A 17,250-nucleotide genomic window follows, 5' to 3' on the forward strand; every position below is an offset into this window, starting at 1 on the left:
CTTCCTAGAATGAGGCCAAAATTGACACCTTATAATGACATCTTTACACTTCAAATAGAGTAATAATGAATTTCCAGCATGGAATAAAATGAGCCTTCCGTTAAAGTTCTGTTATACTGTGTTCTTAATTGTTAAAAATATGACATGACTATTAATAGTCTTTCTGATTTTCTACAATTAAAATGAGAGATATATAAGATTTATATTTAGAAGATTAAATGAGAAGAAAATAACATTAACTGAGAGATGAAAGAATTCTTAAAAAAAAACAAACCACTGTCCTTATTCCAGTTTTAAACTCCACAAGCACTGAAGGGCAAACAATGCTTTTCTATCTGAGCACACTCTGGAATCCTCGGTGAGTGTAGCCAGGCGCTCTGCTATGTCCCCTCCATCTGCCTGCCAATTTTCTGTCATTTCCTCCTTCAGATGATAGGGTTTGTGTGACAAAAGTCCTTGGCTATATTTCAAAACATCTTAAACTATTTAATATTGTACCACCAAGCACCAATCTTAAAGTGTTATTTATTCTCCACAAGTCTAAATCTGTCAGAAGGCACAAAGCAGCATTCACCTTAGCCTTCATAAAGAAATGGCTAGAAAGCTCATCATATGGAAAGGAGCAATGACATACTAATTGCTCTTTGTAAAAGAAAACGAGTTTCCAGTGGCTTAGCCAACTTTTGTAGTTTGACACACAACCAACAAAACAATAAAACTAATTATTTACTATATTTCTTTTTATATTCTCCATGCACTTTTGCTAGTTTTAGAAAATTTCCTTTTCCTGATAAACAATTCATTGTGAGCTGAGAGAACCACTTTGGATTAGACTTTTTTTTTTTTCAGGATTCCAGTAACCTGATATGGAAACACAGTCACTGCTGCTCTTCTGGTACCTCCCTGCGCCTCATTCCAGACCATTCCTTTTAGGTGGTAGTAAAGTGGTGACGCACTTTACAGTTTTTATCTAAAAAGCAATGGAAAACATATAGGCAAGTGGCAATAAAAAACATATCCCCTTTTCATTCATTTTAAAGCATTTCTTTTTCATTTCATCATTTTGTGAAGTTTTTTCAAATAATTTAACTGTAAAGCTTAGTTTATAAATACTAAGAATGTTAAATTACAGTCATCTTAATTAGCAATTTGTGTCCAAAGCAAAATGAGCTATAGTCATATCTACTGCAATATATTGTGTATTTCTTCAATGTAAGAAAAACAATTTTATTTAGCCCACTCTGTAGTCTTACATGGTCTTTGTCACTGATTTTTTAGCACTTTAAAATTTTTTCCTTTTTTTCTCCTAAAAATATTTTTGTGAGTTCAGGAGCTTATTTTTTTATTCCCAGGTGGAAATTGTTTGATTATCCTCAGGTGTTTGCTTGCTTGCTTGCTTAAAAGTTCAGAATAGTTCACTGCAAAGTTGCCATTGTCCTTTACAAAAGGGTCTGATTCCAAATAATTACTGTTTGTGTGTTGTGCGTCATTTGACAATATTTCTCCTTTTCCCTTGTCAGAATTAGAGAAGTCTCATATATTGTCCGACAAATCCCCCTTTCATTATTCAGTCAGCTATACCTGAGTATAGGTTGCCTCTTTCTCTTCACCTGATCTAAAATCCACCTGAATGCTGAGTTTTTCTCACAGGAATGACAAGAAATTAGCACATGTATCCAGATCAACCCAGAAAGCTTTCCCCAGAATTCAGCCCAGCTCCAAGCAACCATTCTGCAAAGAATAAAAGGAAGCGATCCTCAAAGGTAAAGAAGCCTATCCAATTCATTTCCAGGCTTTGTAGATAGCTAAAGAGTCAGAGGGAACTTTATTTTTGGTATCAGCATTTAATTTTTGTATTTAAATGTATATATAATTCTTAAGTAAGTTTCCTTTCAGCATAAGTCACTACCCTGTCATTCTTTGCAGGGCTCCCCTTCTTTTACAGCCACACCATGTTACAAAAAATCTGTGGGGCAACAAAGTCCCTGCCCCTAAAAGAAGGTACCCTGTGCCCACAGTCCATACAACTTTTGTGATCACTAATGATCAGTCAGTTTATGTACGAGAGGAATATTGTTTTCTTCTTTCCTTGTAGGAGTCAATTTGTTAAGAGGGGTGGGTCTTTTAAATTATTTGTTAAATATATTTGTCAGTCCTGACAACACTGCAAAAACATTTTCATAGTCTTATAAACAAAGGTCATTCAACTTCTAGTCCCACTGAAAAGGTGGTCTTTCAATTTGGAAGGAAAAATCAAATTGGTCAGATTTCTAGAGCATTGTTTTTCTTTTTAAAGAGTAATATTTTTTAAAGTCTATAAGAAGGTAAAGAAAATTTTTTGAAAAAATATAAAATCAGGCTAGATTAGTATATGTCAGATCAACTTAGAGAACCTGAATAAAAATTCAGTAAAGTTTTACTTTCTGAAATAATTACATATTTAAGTTTTCTGATACTTCTAGATAAAAGGCATGAAAATATGCAAATGGAGATTTCATAGGATGAATTTAGACTAGTAGAAATGTAAAATTTATGTGTTAAGTGTTTATTTCTTATGCCAGATAATCTTTTTCTTTTTTAAAGAATTAAAAATAATTATTCTTTACTAGATGATAGTCCATTAATTATTTATAGCCACATCACTGTACAAAAATAAATCTGCTCACCAGTTTCTAGAGGATCTTGCTTGCCCAGATGTAGGATTTTAAGAGTGGCTTCAGGGAGAGTCTTGGAGGAGGAGACGCAGAAAGTAAACACATGATTTCTACAGCACAGCTGCTGAGAACTCAGAAAAGAGGCATGGGGTCCTGACCATTCATCTGTCTTTAAGGTTACTCTGACATCTGAAAGCAATTGATATCCTGAGCCTTCCAGCACTTTGGGCGCACGCCTAACACAAGATAAATATAGATTCCTGACACCTGAGCCAGATGAAATTGAAGTTAACTTGAAAAATCTCACTCATTTTGTGTCTTGGTTGAGGAAAATAAAACCTTTAATCCTTTTCCTGTTAAAACCTGTTATATCCCTTAACAGATAGCTACAGTGCTTAAGAAAAATAGTACATAATTCAAATAATCAGTCACTGATAATCAGCTTGCTTCTCTACTTGACCATTTTCTGTGATAGTGTTGAGACAGGTTCAAATTTTCTTTTCTTGATTAGGTATAAGAGAAAGATAATAGTGAATATCAAGTATTATTTATTTGACAAATTATTTTTAGTAACTTGTGGGGAAGTCCTTGAAATGTGAATATCTTTGGTAAACTTTCTAGTATTTTTTCTCTTTTATATAGTTTCAGTAGTAATGATTTTTTTTTGTTTACCTCAATTCATGTGGCAGAAAGTGTTATGTATTGTCAGGGTATTTTGATTTAAATTTTTTTTTTACATTTGAAAAATCAACATGCATGTCAGTTCTTTTTGTTCTTTTTGTTTGTTTGTTCATTATAGTGCTTAACTTTATATTTATTGGTTGCACCATTACAAATGTCTCCAAAATTTTCCCCTTTGCCCACCTCCACCCCAATACTTTTTTCATAATGAAAAGGGTTCTTAGGCAGACTGGTGCAGCACTGTGGAAAGCAGTATGGAGTTTACTCAAACAATTAAAAATGGAACTTTCTCATGACCTAGCAATTCCACTTTTGGGAATATATCCAAAGAAACCCGAAACACTAATTCAAAAGAATATATCAATGCCTGTGTTCACTGCAGCCTTTATTTACAATAACCAAGATTTGGAAGCAGCCCAAGTGCCCATCAGTAAATGAGTGGATAAAAAAGTTGTGGTACATTTACACAATGGAATACTACTCAGTCATAAAAAAGAAGAATTTGCCTTTTGTGACAGCCTGGATGGACATGGAGAGTATTAGGACCCTTTTCATTATAAAAAAAAGTGTTGTTTGTGTGTATAAAAGTTTTTTTTTATTACTTGAACTAGAAACTTGTTAAACAAATGTCTTATCAAAGAAGTGAAAAACTAAAAATTCAGTGAACACAGGATCATATATATTTTCTATGAATCATAATATATATCATAGCATTTCTCCAACATTGTAAGCACTGTCATTTTTAAATATAAATTATGTCTTATAAATAAGAAGAAGACATCCTGAACTTTTTTCTATAAATTATATATTCATTATCATTAAATTGTTCACTCCCTCCTGGGCATCAACTATGAAGGGTGCATGGTGATAAAAAGAATAGGGATGGATAGAGCTGAAAAAACAAACAAATAAAAATAATGAAAAACAAGACTGGCTGATAGAAAACAGTCTGGTGGGTTCTCAAAAAATTAAGAATGGAATTACAATATAACCCAGCAATCCCTCTCCTAGGCCTCCACATGAAAAACTTGAAAACATGTATTTACAAAGATACATGCACCCCTATTTTCATTGCTGCATTATTCATGGTGGCCAAGATATGGAGACAACTAGAGCCCTTCAATAGATGATTGGATAAAAAGATGTGGTATATATATACTATGGCATACCTCTCAGCTATAAGATGAAATATTGCCATTACTGACAACATGGATGGATTTTGAGAATATTATGGTAAGTGAAATAAGTCAGCCAGAAAAAGCTAAGAACCATATGCTTTTACTCATATGTGGGATATAAAATTGAAACCCATCATGGACAAGGCAGCAGTGTGGTGGTTGCCAGAGGGAAGGAGGGGCAAAAGGGGACTTAATATATGGTGACAGAAGATGGTTTGACTTTGGGTGCTGGGTAGACAGTGCGCTATACAGAACTTGTATCATAGAAACGTATGTTTGAAACATATATGATCTTATTAACTAATGTCACCCCAATAAATTTAACAAGAAAACCCACTTTAGTTCATATGTTGCAGATATAGCAAATTATACAAAGTATTTTCAAAGAGAACATTTTCAAATGGAGTAGCAACTAAATTGAACATTTTAGCATTAAATTGAGAAACAGCAAACAGAAAGGACTACATTATGCCAGCAATAAGTCAACATCAGATCTGAACAAGTGATTAAGTTTTAGTTGGTGTCACTAATGTTTTACACTTGATTCACCTGAGTGTTCTTTTTTAAAACAAAGTAAAAGGGCTGGTGGGGAGAGGAAATGGAGAACTATTAACTTTTTCAAAATGGAAATTCCTGGGACTTCTAGCCAAGATGGAGGTGTAGGTAGATATACTTTGCCTCCTTCCACAATCAAAAGAAGGACAACAACAAATTTAAAAACCAAAAACAACCAGAATTGCCAGAAAATCAAACTGTATGGAAGTCCAACAACCAAGGAGTTAGAGAAGAAACATTCATCCAAACTGGTATCAGGGGTAGAGATGGGCAGCTGGGCAGAGAGGACTCTTGGCAGGTGGAGGCTGGCAGAACAGATGGTCCCATATTTGCATGAAGATAAACTGGGAGGAACAACTGGGGAGTGAGACCACACAACCCAGGGTTTCATTGTGGGGAAAAAAGCCTCAAAACCTCTGACTGTGAGGGTTGAGGAGGCAGGAGAAACTCCCAGCCTCAAAGGAGAGTTCATTGGAGAGACCCACAAGGTCCTAGAATGTACATGAGCCCACCCACAGGGAATCAGCACCAGAAGGGCCCAATTTGCTTGTGGGTAGTGGAGGAAGTGACTGAAATCCTGGGGAGAGCAGAGCAAGTGGCATTGTTCCCTTTTGGACCCCTCCCCCACATACATCACCACAACTCAGTGACTGGGTTGCCCCATTCTAGCGAATACCTAAGGTTCTGCCCTTTACTACATAACTGGCACACGGAGACAACAACAACAAAAAATGGCCCAAATGAAAGAACAGATCAAAGCCCAGAAAAAAATAGAACTAAGCAATGAAGAGATCTCTAACCTATCAGATGCAGGGTTTAAAACACTGGTAATCAGGATGCTCACAGAATTGGTTGAGTATGGTTGCAAAATAGAGGAAAAAATGAAGGCTATGAAAGTGAAATAAAGGAAAATGTACAGGGAACCAACAATGACGGGAAGGAAACTGGGACTCAAATCAATGATTTGGAACAAAAGGAAGAAATAAACATTCAACCAGGACAGAATGAAGAAACCAGAATTCCAAAAATGAGGAGAGGCTTAGGAACCTCTGGGACAACTTTGAATGTTCTAACATCAGAATCATAGGAGTGCCAGAAGGAGAAGAGGAAGAGCAAAAATAATAATGAAGGAGAACTTCCCCAGTCTAGCAAAGGAAATAGAGTTCCAGGAAGTCAAGGAAGCTCAGAGTCCCAAAGAAGTTAGACCCAAGGAAGCACACAAAGGTACATCATAATTACATTACCCAGGATTGAAGTTAAGGAGAGAATCTTAAAAGCAGCAAGAGAAAAGCAGAGAGTTACCTACCAAGTAGTTCCCATAAGACTATCAGCTATCAGCTGATTTCTCAAAAGAAACCTTACAGGCAAGAAGGAGCTGGAAAGAAGTATTCAAAGTCATAAAAGGCAAGGACCTACATCCAAGATCACTCTCTCCAGCAAGCTATCATTGCTATCCAGCAATGGAAGGACAGATAAAGTGCTTCCCAGATTAGGTCAAGTTAAAGCAGTTCATCATCACCAAGCCCTTATTATATGAAATATTAAGGGGACTTATCTAAGAAATAGAAAATCAAAACTATGAATAGTAAAATGACAACAAACTCATAACTATCAAAAACTGAACCTAAAAAACAAAAACTAAGCAAACAACTAGAACAAGAACAGAATCATAGAAATGGAGATCATATGGAGGCTTATCAATAGGGAGCGGGAGGAGGGAGAATGAGAGAAAAGATACAGGGGATAAGAAGCATAAATGGTAGGTACAAAATAGACAGGGAGAGGTTAAGAATAGTATGGGAAATGGAGACTCCAAAGAACTTATATGTATGACCCATGGACATGAACTAAAAGGAGAATGCTGGTGGTAGGAGGAATGCAGGACAGAGACAAATAAAGGGGAGAAAAAATGGGACAACTGTAATAGCAAATCAATAAAATATATTTAAAAAAGGAAAATTGGAAAACTGGCAGAAATAAATTCTAACAAAGTTAAAAAAAATTTCTGGAGATGGGTTTCAGTTCAGTAATGCACTTCAGTAAGACCCTTAAAAATAGTTAAGATGGTAAATTTTATAACTAGGTTGAGACCCTAACCTTCTTCATCCAGAGAATAGTCACTTTTGAATTTAACTTCAGAATTAAACATTTCATCAGAAAATTTCAATTAAACTCAGGGTTCTCACTCCAAAAAATTGGTGGCCTTTCAAGTGTTTACAGCCCTAAAATTCTGAACTATACAAAATCAAAACCTCATGTGGTTTTTGTTGCACAACAAATGACATAACATTAAAGCAGTAAAGCGGTATCAACCCTGCTGCTTACAGCAGCTGTTGCCAGCTGTTAATAGAATATTCTTCTCAAGATATTGTATAACTTCCCACTTCTATGTCAAAATGCTTTCTCAGAACAAGCACTTAAATTTACTGGTACATATACAAAGCATCACTGATAGAGTGGCAGTAGTACTCATATCTTCTCTCCTTCCCAATACCTCCCCAAATCAGTTTCTCTGTTGCTTTCAGGGAGCTATTGCTTTTTCAGAGAGCATTCTTCTCCAGTCAGCCAGCATCTAGTGTACTTTGTCGATTACTATCAGTACTGACTATGTCCTTAAGTATGTCATGATGGATGTGTTTGGGACTTTAATAATATTATGCTGTAAAAAATTCCCTTGAGAGGCCTGACAGGTGTGGCTCAGTTGAGTTAGCACTGGTCTGCAAACCAAAAGGTCACACTGGTTCGAGTCCCAGTCAGAGCACACACCTGGGTTGTGGGCCAGGTCCCCAGTTGGGGGCATATGAGAAGCAACCAATCACTGTATCTCTTACACATTGATGTTTCTCTCCCTCTCTTTTTCCTCTCTCTAAAAGTAAATAAATAAAATCTTTTTTAAATTTTATTTTAATCATTGCTCAAGTACAGTTTTCTCCCTTTTACTCCCATTCCAGCCCACCCACCCAACCCTCCCCACTTCCCTCCCATTACCATCCTCCCCCTAGTTTTTGTCCATGTGTCCTTTAAATTTGTTCCTGTGAACCCTTTCCATTCTCCCCTGAAATTCCCTCTTCTTTCCCCTGTGGTCACTGGCAGCCTGTCCTCTATTTCAGTGTCTTTGGTTAATTTTGCTTGTTTCTTTGTTTTGTTGTTAGGTTCCTGTTAAAGGTGAGATCATATAGTATTTGTCTTTCATTGCCTGGCTTGTTTCGCTTAGCATAAGGTTTTCCAGCTCCATCCAAGCTGTTGCAAAGGGTAGGAGCTCCTTCTTTCTTTCTGCTACATAGAATTCCATTGTGTAAATGTACCATAGTTTTTTTTGATCCATTCATTACTGATGGGCATCTAGGTTGCTTCCAGCATCTAGCTATTGTAAATTGTGCTGGTATGAACATTGGGATGCATAGGTTCTTTTGGATTGGTGTTTTAGTATTCTTAGGATAGAGACCCAGCAGTGGAATTGCTGGGTCAAAAGAGAGATCCATTTTTAGTTTTCTGAGGAAGTTCCATACTGCTTTCCATAGTGGTTGTACCAGTCTGCAGTCCCACCAACAGTGCACTAGGGACCGCTTTTCTCCACAACCTCTCCAACACTTGTTGTTTGTTGCTTTGTTTATGATGGCCATTCTGACTGGTGTGAAGTGGTATCTCATTGTGGTTTTAATTTGCATCTCTCTGGTAGCTAGTGATATTGAACATCATTTCACGTGTCTTTGGATTTTCTGTATGTCCTCCTTGGAGAAGTGTCTGTTCAAGTTCTTTGCCCATTTTTTAATTGGATTCCTTCTCTTCTTAGAGTGCAGTCATGTAAGTTCTTTATATACTCTGGAGATTAAACCCTTGTCTGAGGTATCATTGGCAAATATGTTTTCCCATACAGTTGGTTCTCTTTTAATTTTGATACCGTTTTCTTTAGCTGTGCAGAAGCTTTTAATTTTAATGAGGTCCCATTTGTTTATTCTTTCCTTTATGTCCCTTGCTCTAGGGAACAAGTCAGTAAAAAAGTTTCTGCATGACATATCTGAGATTTTCCTACCTACGTTCTCCTCTAGGACTTTAATGGTATCACGTTTTATATTTAAGTCTTTTATCCACCTTGAATTGATTTTTGTACATGGTGTAAGTTGGTGCTCAAGTTTCATTTTTTTGCACGTGGCTGTCCAGTTCTCCCAACACCATTTGTTGAAGAGGCTATTTTTACTCCATTTTATGTTGCTGCCTCTTTTGTCAAATATTAATTGACCATAGAGACTTGGGTTTATTTCTGGGCTCTCTGTTCTGTTCCATTGGTCTATGTGGCTGTTTTTCTGCCAGTCCCAGGCTGTTTTGATTACAGTGGCCTTGTAGTATAGTTTAGTGTCAGGTATTGTGATCCCTCCTACTTTACTCTTCTTTCTCAAAATTGCAGCAGCTATTTGGGGTCATTTATGATTCATATAAATTTTTGAAGTGTTTGTTCTATGTCTGTGAAATATGCTAATGGTACTTCAATAGGAATTGCATTGAATGTGTAAATTGCTTTGGGTAGTATGGACATTTTGATGATATTAATTCTTCCAATTCATGAATAGGGTATATGTTTCCATTTGTTTGTGTTCTCCTTGATTTCTTTCCTGAGTGTTATGTAGTTTTCTAAATACAGGTCTTTTACTCTTTGGTTAGGTTTATTCCTAGATATTTTATTTTTCTTTTTGCTATTTCAAATGGGATTTTTTCCTTGATCTCTGTTTCTGCTGTTTCATTGTTGGTGTACAGAAATGCCTTTGATTTCTGGATATTGACTTTATATCCCGCTGTTTTGCCAAATTCATTTATTAAGTCAAGCAGTTTTTTGGTGGAGGATTTTCTATGTACATAGGATTTTCTATGTACACTATCGTGTACTCTGCAAACACTGACAGTTTTGTTTCCTCCTTTCCAATTTGAATGCCTTTTATTTCTTTGGATCACTGTGGCTGAAACTTCCAGTACTATATTGAATAGAAGTGGTGAAAGTGGACAGCCTTGTCTTGTTCCTGATCTTAGTGGAAAAGATTTGAATTTTTGCCCATTGAGAATGATGTTGGCTGTAGGTCTCTCATATATGGCCTTTATTATGTTGAGGAATGCTCCCTCTATTCCCACTTTGCCAAGTGTTTTTATCATAAATGGGTGCTGTACCTTATCAAATGCTTTTTCTGCATCTATTGATATGATCATGTGGTTTTTGTCTTTGCTTTTATTTATGTGATTTATTACATTTACTGATTTGTGAATATTGTACCATCCTTGAATCCCTGGAATGAATCCCACTTGGTCATGGTGTATGATCTTTTTAATGTATTGTTAGAGGCGGTTTGCCAGTATTTTGTAAATAAAATCTTTTAAAAAATATTCCCTTGAGAGAAATTCAAATTTTAAACAAAAGTTTTTCCTTTTATTTTACATTCCTGTCCATCATGTAAAAGTTAACAGTAAATTGTCCTTGAATCCCTGGCTCTGTAGCATAACATAATAAGGAAAGAAATAGTTTGTGGCCTTGTGGGAAAATTTGGTATAAGTGTCCGTACACACATGGAAACTATAAGAATATTCACCAAGATACTTAAACACATTAACATGCTAACTTCTTTTTAGGTAAAACACATTTGGAAAACACCCTTGGATTATTATCAGTTTGCATAAAGGATATATTCAGGATCTGAAAGAACTGCTAGAGCTAGTTTATAACTGATTTATTAGCATGGTCTTCTTACCAGGGTTTTCTATTTGTTTGTGTGTCTGTTTACTGTACCATGTTAGCATGGAATCAATAATTCCATACACAACCTTCTTCTTAAGGAGCATTGTCCTGCTGAATTGCTATGTCAAAGGTTTAATGTTTATTTCCTCTGCTTAACTTGCTCAACTCAAATCTATACATGTGTGAATTGTCTTTATTCTAAACATCAACTTAAGGTAAAGCTTTTATTGTCATTTATTCTCAAAACTGATTTTAGGGGAAAGGGCTGGCTCTATGTTTATTATTCAAAAGAAATGAGGATTTGTGAAAATCTTTACTATTGAAAATAATCTAATGGAGTAGTGCTCTTGAGTCTCTGAGGCCTAAATTATTGCTAAATATTATATTCTTATTTTTTACTTTCTTCTAATATCATCTTTATTAGTTGTAAAAGCCTTATCAAGAATTTGCATAAAATATTATAACCCACAAAGCAACATCTTTCCCTTTTAAGGTAGATGATAAATCATTTAACCATTTATTAATTCAACAGCAACATATATTGAGATTCTATTTGTACAGCATTATGCTACTCTTTTAGGAAAAATGCTAAATAAAGGCAAAGTTTATGCTCTCAAGTATCTTTTTTGCTTAGTGAAGAGAGACTCTACTGTTATCAAATCATAACATATTACCATAAACTGGGAAGAATAGAAAAAAAGTTCCATTGTGAAAGTTTCATACCACAATGCTAAGCTGAATGGTCAGGGAGGTTTTATTCACACACACACACACACACACACACACACACACACACATACACACACACATGGGAATATATGCATATGAGTATATATCCATAGTATGCATTTATTTACATATATACGACTGTATATATGTACAATCTAAGTATTTTATGTATATGTGTATAAATGAATATATATGAGTCTTATCCACAAAGTATCCAGCCATGTAATATGAAAAATATACATTTATTAAAGAAGACACAACATGCAAGAAACATTGTACAAAGGACAATGACATCTCAGTCTCCTTCAGAGTAGGCATCTTGGGACGTCACACAGTTCTCCCAGTCTGCATCAGCTACCCCATCACATTTTTCTTAATATTATTGACAGTCTGAAATTTCTGCCCTTAAAAGGTGATTTTAGTTTTGGGAAAAGCCAGAAATCACAGGGCAACAAAGCTGGGCTGTGTGGTGTGTGTGGGGGGTGGCAAGTTCTAAATCACCTGGGTGACTTGATGTTTTGCCCAAAATCTTTGCAGGAGACATGATGTATGAGTGGGCACATTATTGTGATGAAGCTGCCAACCTCTTGCCCATAGCTGAAGGCTTCTGAATCATCTGAATAGTTTCCATGGACAAATGTTCAAGCTTAATGCAAAATTTGATGAAGGTTCATTACTCTACTTACTCAGTCATTTTGAATGTGACAGCCACACAGTACACATGCTCACTCAGTGGAGTCTACTGTGTCCACTGACTAGTACATTAAAGTCATCATTGTTCATGTACACACATTCCAGTCCACTCTCCTTGGCTGTCTACATCGATGTTGCATAAACCATTCTTGTTATATTAACAATGGTTGGACTTTCCCTGGAGAGACCATATGTATATATGCATGTATATTCTAAAAATGAGTAGGTGTTAAGTGTCAATGGATTAGGAAAGTACTCAAAGGTAAGAGACCAACAATGGTAAGAAGGCTGCCAGAGCAGGAAGGAGCATAGTGGATTCAAGTGAAAGCAGACAGCAGACCAATGTGAATGGATAAGAGAGGACTGGGTAATGTGAAATGATGGAGTTGTGTTAGAGAAGAGCCAGATGGCATAGAGCTTTGTGGAAAGTTGTCTTAAGAACAATGGGAAGACATTGAAGTTTTTTATCAAGAGAGGTATATGACTAGATCTGCATTACATTGAAAAAACAGTCATTCTGATAGCAGCATGACTAATGAATTGAAGAGAGGTAAGAATGGATATGGGAAAATCAATAAGGCAACTATTACTGACTTTAATTGTAGCTTGGCCTAAAATGGATGAAGGGGGAAAAAGCGTGCATTCAAGAAATACTGAGGGGGTAATATCAACAGATTTTGGTGGTAGTAGTGGTGTATGAGGAAAGTCTTTAAATTGAAGCTATTCTACAAATCATTCTATACCCTAACATGAACATTTATTCTTCAGATAAATCTGAAGAATATGAAAATGAAAATGGATCTAGCGCAGTGACTGACACATAGCTGGTGATAAAACAACATTTCTTGAATGAAATGTGATTGAGTAGAATTGAGTACAATATGAACGAGAGTCAACAGATATATTGCAACATCAATACAGCTTTTTTGTTTGGGTTGTCACAGGAAGTTTTCACAAGGCCATGGCAGGGAGAGTAACAACACACCAAGTGATAACCTTAAAGACTGGAAGCCTGAAGAGATAACTGTTACAGAGGAAGAACCACAGGAAACTGAAAGAATCCAATACTAAATGAAAGAAAATTTGAAGTGTCTTGCAAAAATCTATGTGTATAGAGTTTATAATCTAATGGAAACTTGGGTCCCTCTGGACCAAGAGCAAATAATATCCACAGGACATAAAGTCCTTCTCCAGCACAACAAAACAACAGGCCAATAGCCAATTATGGTAGCAGCCAAGCAGATGTCCCACTGGTTTTTAAGTCAGAGAGAGCCTTGGTTTGCTGTAATTGTTACTAGCATGCTGCAGCACTTTCTGCTTATGTCTCAGTGTTATCACATAATTATCAGGCAATTCATATGTACTTTCTTGGTGAACAATTGCACAAAGCAGTGTCTAGTGCATTGTAGTTTGTGCTAGTTCCCTCAAGAATTGGGAAAATTGAGTAAGACAAATCTAGGGTAAATCAAAAAAATTCTAACAAAGCTCTAGAATTAAGATCTCCAGCCCTTAGATTATACTTTAAATGCAATTCCTCTGTTTCTATGTATGCTTTTTTATCAGGTAAAGATCAGACACTGACCTTCTTGATTATCCTTTCCCTGTCCAGTTTTGGGTTTCCCTTGCTCTGACTGCATTCTAAATGTAGGTATCTACTAAGGTCTAGGCTTATTCTTTCTCTTTTCTCCCTGTATCTTCTCTTCCATGGCTATATGTATTTCTCTTGTCCTAATTTAGGTCTTCTGCAGTTAACCCCCAAAATATTTTTACCCCTAAGTTAGATACTACTAGTAAATTTAGTTGGCATTTTTGAGAATTCTTTATATACTATTAAAACTATACTAGTGTCTATATCATTCTACTTAATTTTTTAAAATATCTCTGGAGATAAAACTAATATTTACAATTTTACAAACTTAAATGGAGATTTAGTAAAGTAACTTACCTAACTGTTACAATGCTCCAATGCTCTTTGGGGCCCAGGTCTTCATGGCTCTAGCTAGGTCTGGAGCCCCTACACAGTGTTATGATTGACTCCACTGTGATATTACAGCATATCAACCTTCTGTGGACATCTTCACCCAGCTGCCCTAAACACACATTTCTTCTTCCCTATCTCTAAGTTTGTGTTCTCAATTTCTGTAAAATTACATCACCATACTTTGCCCAGCCTAAAGCTGTTCCCCATACACCCAATTATCTTTTAATTCCTAACAACTCCACTTCACCATATCTTTCTCATTTGTCTCCTGTGTTTCATTTTCACTGTCTCTACCTAAGTCAGGTTTTGATTACCAGCTACCTTGACTATTGCCAGAGTCTCCTAATTGATTTTCCTGCATACAGGATTACTCTTTTCTCATTTGTCCTTTCTAGGACTTTGGGACTAATCTTCTTAAAATGCAAAGTAGATTTCATGATTTATTTATTTAAAATTAAATATTAGCACCCATTGCCTAGAATATGGATTGTAAGCTTCTTAGACCATTATTGAAAGTCTTAAATTATCATTTCTATTCTTGCATAAAGTCTATTTTTCAATGAAACTGTCCCTGTATTCTCACCTTGCATTTCCCACTGCTTCAAATATTTCTTTTCATAATTTCCAGTGCTTCCTCCAAGATGTTGGCATAGGAAGACCCTGAACTCACCTTTTCTACAGACAGCAATTGTCCCTGAAGAACTGAGGGCTGACTGAATGTTCTGTACAACAAATGAGGAGATCAAATAGAAACAGGTAGGATTGATGGAGACACAGTACATGAGACCCCCTCCCTCAATGCACCAGACTGAAGTAGGAAACACTCACTGAAGGACCTGGAAGCTAACTTGTCTGCCCTGGGGCTCATGAAAACTGTAAATCTAGGGCCAAGCGGTACTTACTCCCAGAATTCCCTGAGGCTCACACCCCCTCCAGCTTCATCTCCAGGACCCAAGCCCCCCATGTAGCTTATCTCTGGGACTTCCCACAGACCACACCCACTTCAACTACAGGTTCAACTGGCTCTTCAAGGTGGTTACAGTGCAGCTTGCCCCAGAGTAACCCTTGGCCCTTGTCCACTTCCAGGTCTGGTCCTCCATACAGCTTGTCCCCAGAACTCCCTGCAGCCTGAGCCTCCTCCAACTCCAGTTCCAGTTCAATCAACCTGCCAATGGGGTCCTGGTGCTGCCTGTTCCCAGGACTCCCTTTGTCTTATGGCCTCTCCAGCTCAAGGTCTAGTTGGCCACCAAAGACACCTATCTCCAAAAGGTATTTAAAAACATAAAATCAATGGAAAATAATGGTGAAGGAGGAGAGATGGATTACATCAAAACCTTATCTAAGGAATGTTAATTTGCCCAAGCCCAAGCTTGGTATCTCCTGGCAGCCAGGACCACAGGGTACCATGATGATTTTCAAAGCTCTCATCATAAAAGAAAACTCAGAAGTCATTCAGAAAATCTTAAATTTCTTCATACACCAAACTCTAAGATAAATTATGTAGATTTTTATGAGGTAAACATTAAAATGGAGAGGTCTTCAAAGAGTTTTAACAGAAAATATATTCAAAAACTCAAAATCTAGAAGTCCCCATATGGTTTGTCTATTGGCCACTTTTCCATCCTTAACTCTTCCTATGTTTTCCTTCATCAACTCTGTTCAAACCACACTGGCCTTACGGAAATGTTCTGAACTACACAACACTGCTGGACCTTCTACTGGCTCTTCCCTCTACTTCAAACCTTCTTATTTATGTGCTGGTTCTGCCCCCTCTCTTCACTGAGCTTCTCTGCTGCAGTGTTCTCTCTCTAGGTACCAATGTACAGTATTTAAAACAATAATCTCTCCTTATACTCTGTATTCTTATTTCACTTTATTTTATTAATTGTGCTACCTAATTTTATCACATACAGGGGTGGACAAAAGTAGGGTTATAGATTTTCATATAGAAAAATAATTAATAATACAAATTAGTAAATAAATAATAATACAAGAATAAACTCTGTGTTATGCATACTCACAACTGTAAACCTACTTTTTCCCACCCCTGCATTTATTTGGTACTTTTAAAATCTTTAATATCTATCTTCCATATGAACATGTAGGTTCCTTGAGGCCAAATAATTTTCACTGACTTGTTCACTTTCATATTTCACACTACTTAGAATACCCCAGCACATAACAGAGCATACCAGAAATATTTGTTTACTAGTTAAATAAACTGTGCATCATATATTTGTTTATTGTACTAATCCCAAACTAATATATTTCAGACTTAATGTTGAAGCTTAATTATATGAAATAATTTCCCTGGGGAATGGAACATCTATAGTCCAAGTAATAGCTTTCACATTATGGGCCTTTATATAGGAAATGATAGAAATAGCAAAGTCAAAAAAGCCACCACTAATGCACTAGTTTTCTATTGCTTCATAGCAAATCACTACAAACTTCAAGGCTTAATACAAAACCCATTTATTATGTCACACTTCTATATTTCAAAGTCTGGGCATGAAGTGTCTAAATTCTTTTCTCAGGGTTTCAGGAAGCTAAAATTAAAGTTTCTGTTGGGCTAGATTCTCATTTGAGGTGTGGGGTCTTCTTCTAAGCTCCTGTTTTTGAAGAAAATAAATCCCTTGTGGTTGTACATCTAAGTTTCCTGCTTCCTTGATTACTGTAGGCCAGAGGTTGTCTGAGCTCCCAGAGGCTACCCTCAAGTCCTAGGTATATGTGACACTCTGACAACATAGCAGCTTACTTCTCAAAAACCAGCAAATGAATTTATCACACTTGAAATCTCTGTTCCCTTTTAAGGCCTCCCACCTAATTGACTTTCTGCAGTTTTGCAATATAACATACTTTAATTAATGGAGTGAAAATTGTCAGATTCACAGTCCCAGTTACACTCAAGAGCAGAGAATTATACAAGGCGTGTATGCTAGAAGCAGAAATATAGACCATCACAGAATTATGTCTACCATACCTCATATGCTGCTATTCCAAATCAAGTCCAGTCAAAGTTATTGCTATTCACATTCAGAAGATAAGCTGGATAAATGA

The 17,250-nt window shown here is 36.4% G+C and overlaps 1 protein-coding gene across 7 annotated transcripts in view; it reads right to left on the bottom strand.

Moving 5' to 3' along the window:
- CD36 (CD36 molecule) overlaps positions 1-17,250 on the bottom strand; it is a 296,355-nt gene that overhangs the window by 75,613 nt on the left and 203,492 nt on the right. For 4 of the 7 annotated variants that reach the window (XM_045827388.1, XM_045827389.1, XM_045827383.1 and 1 more), the window contains exon 1: positions 2,667-2,845. The exons of 2 other annotated variants lie outside the window; for them this stretch is intronic. The gene's annotated coding sequence lies outside the window, so the exon portion shown is untranslated. Of the gene's footprint in view, positions 1-2,666; positions 2,847-17,250 lie in introns of those variants that run through there. One more of the 7 variants, XM_045827392.1, reaches the window with a different exon arrangement.

This window comes from Phyllostomus hastatus, unplaced genomic scaffold, assembly GCF_019186645.2.
Source record: "Phyllostomus hastatus isolate PE091 unplaced genomic scaffold, TTU_PhHast_1.1 phas_scaffold_78, whole genome shotgun sequence".
Taxonomy (NCBI): Eukaryota; Metazoa; Chordata; class Mammalia; order Chiroptera; family Phyllostomidae; genus Phyllostomus; species Phyllostomus hastatus.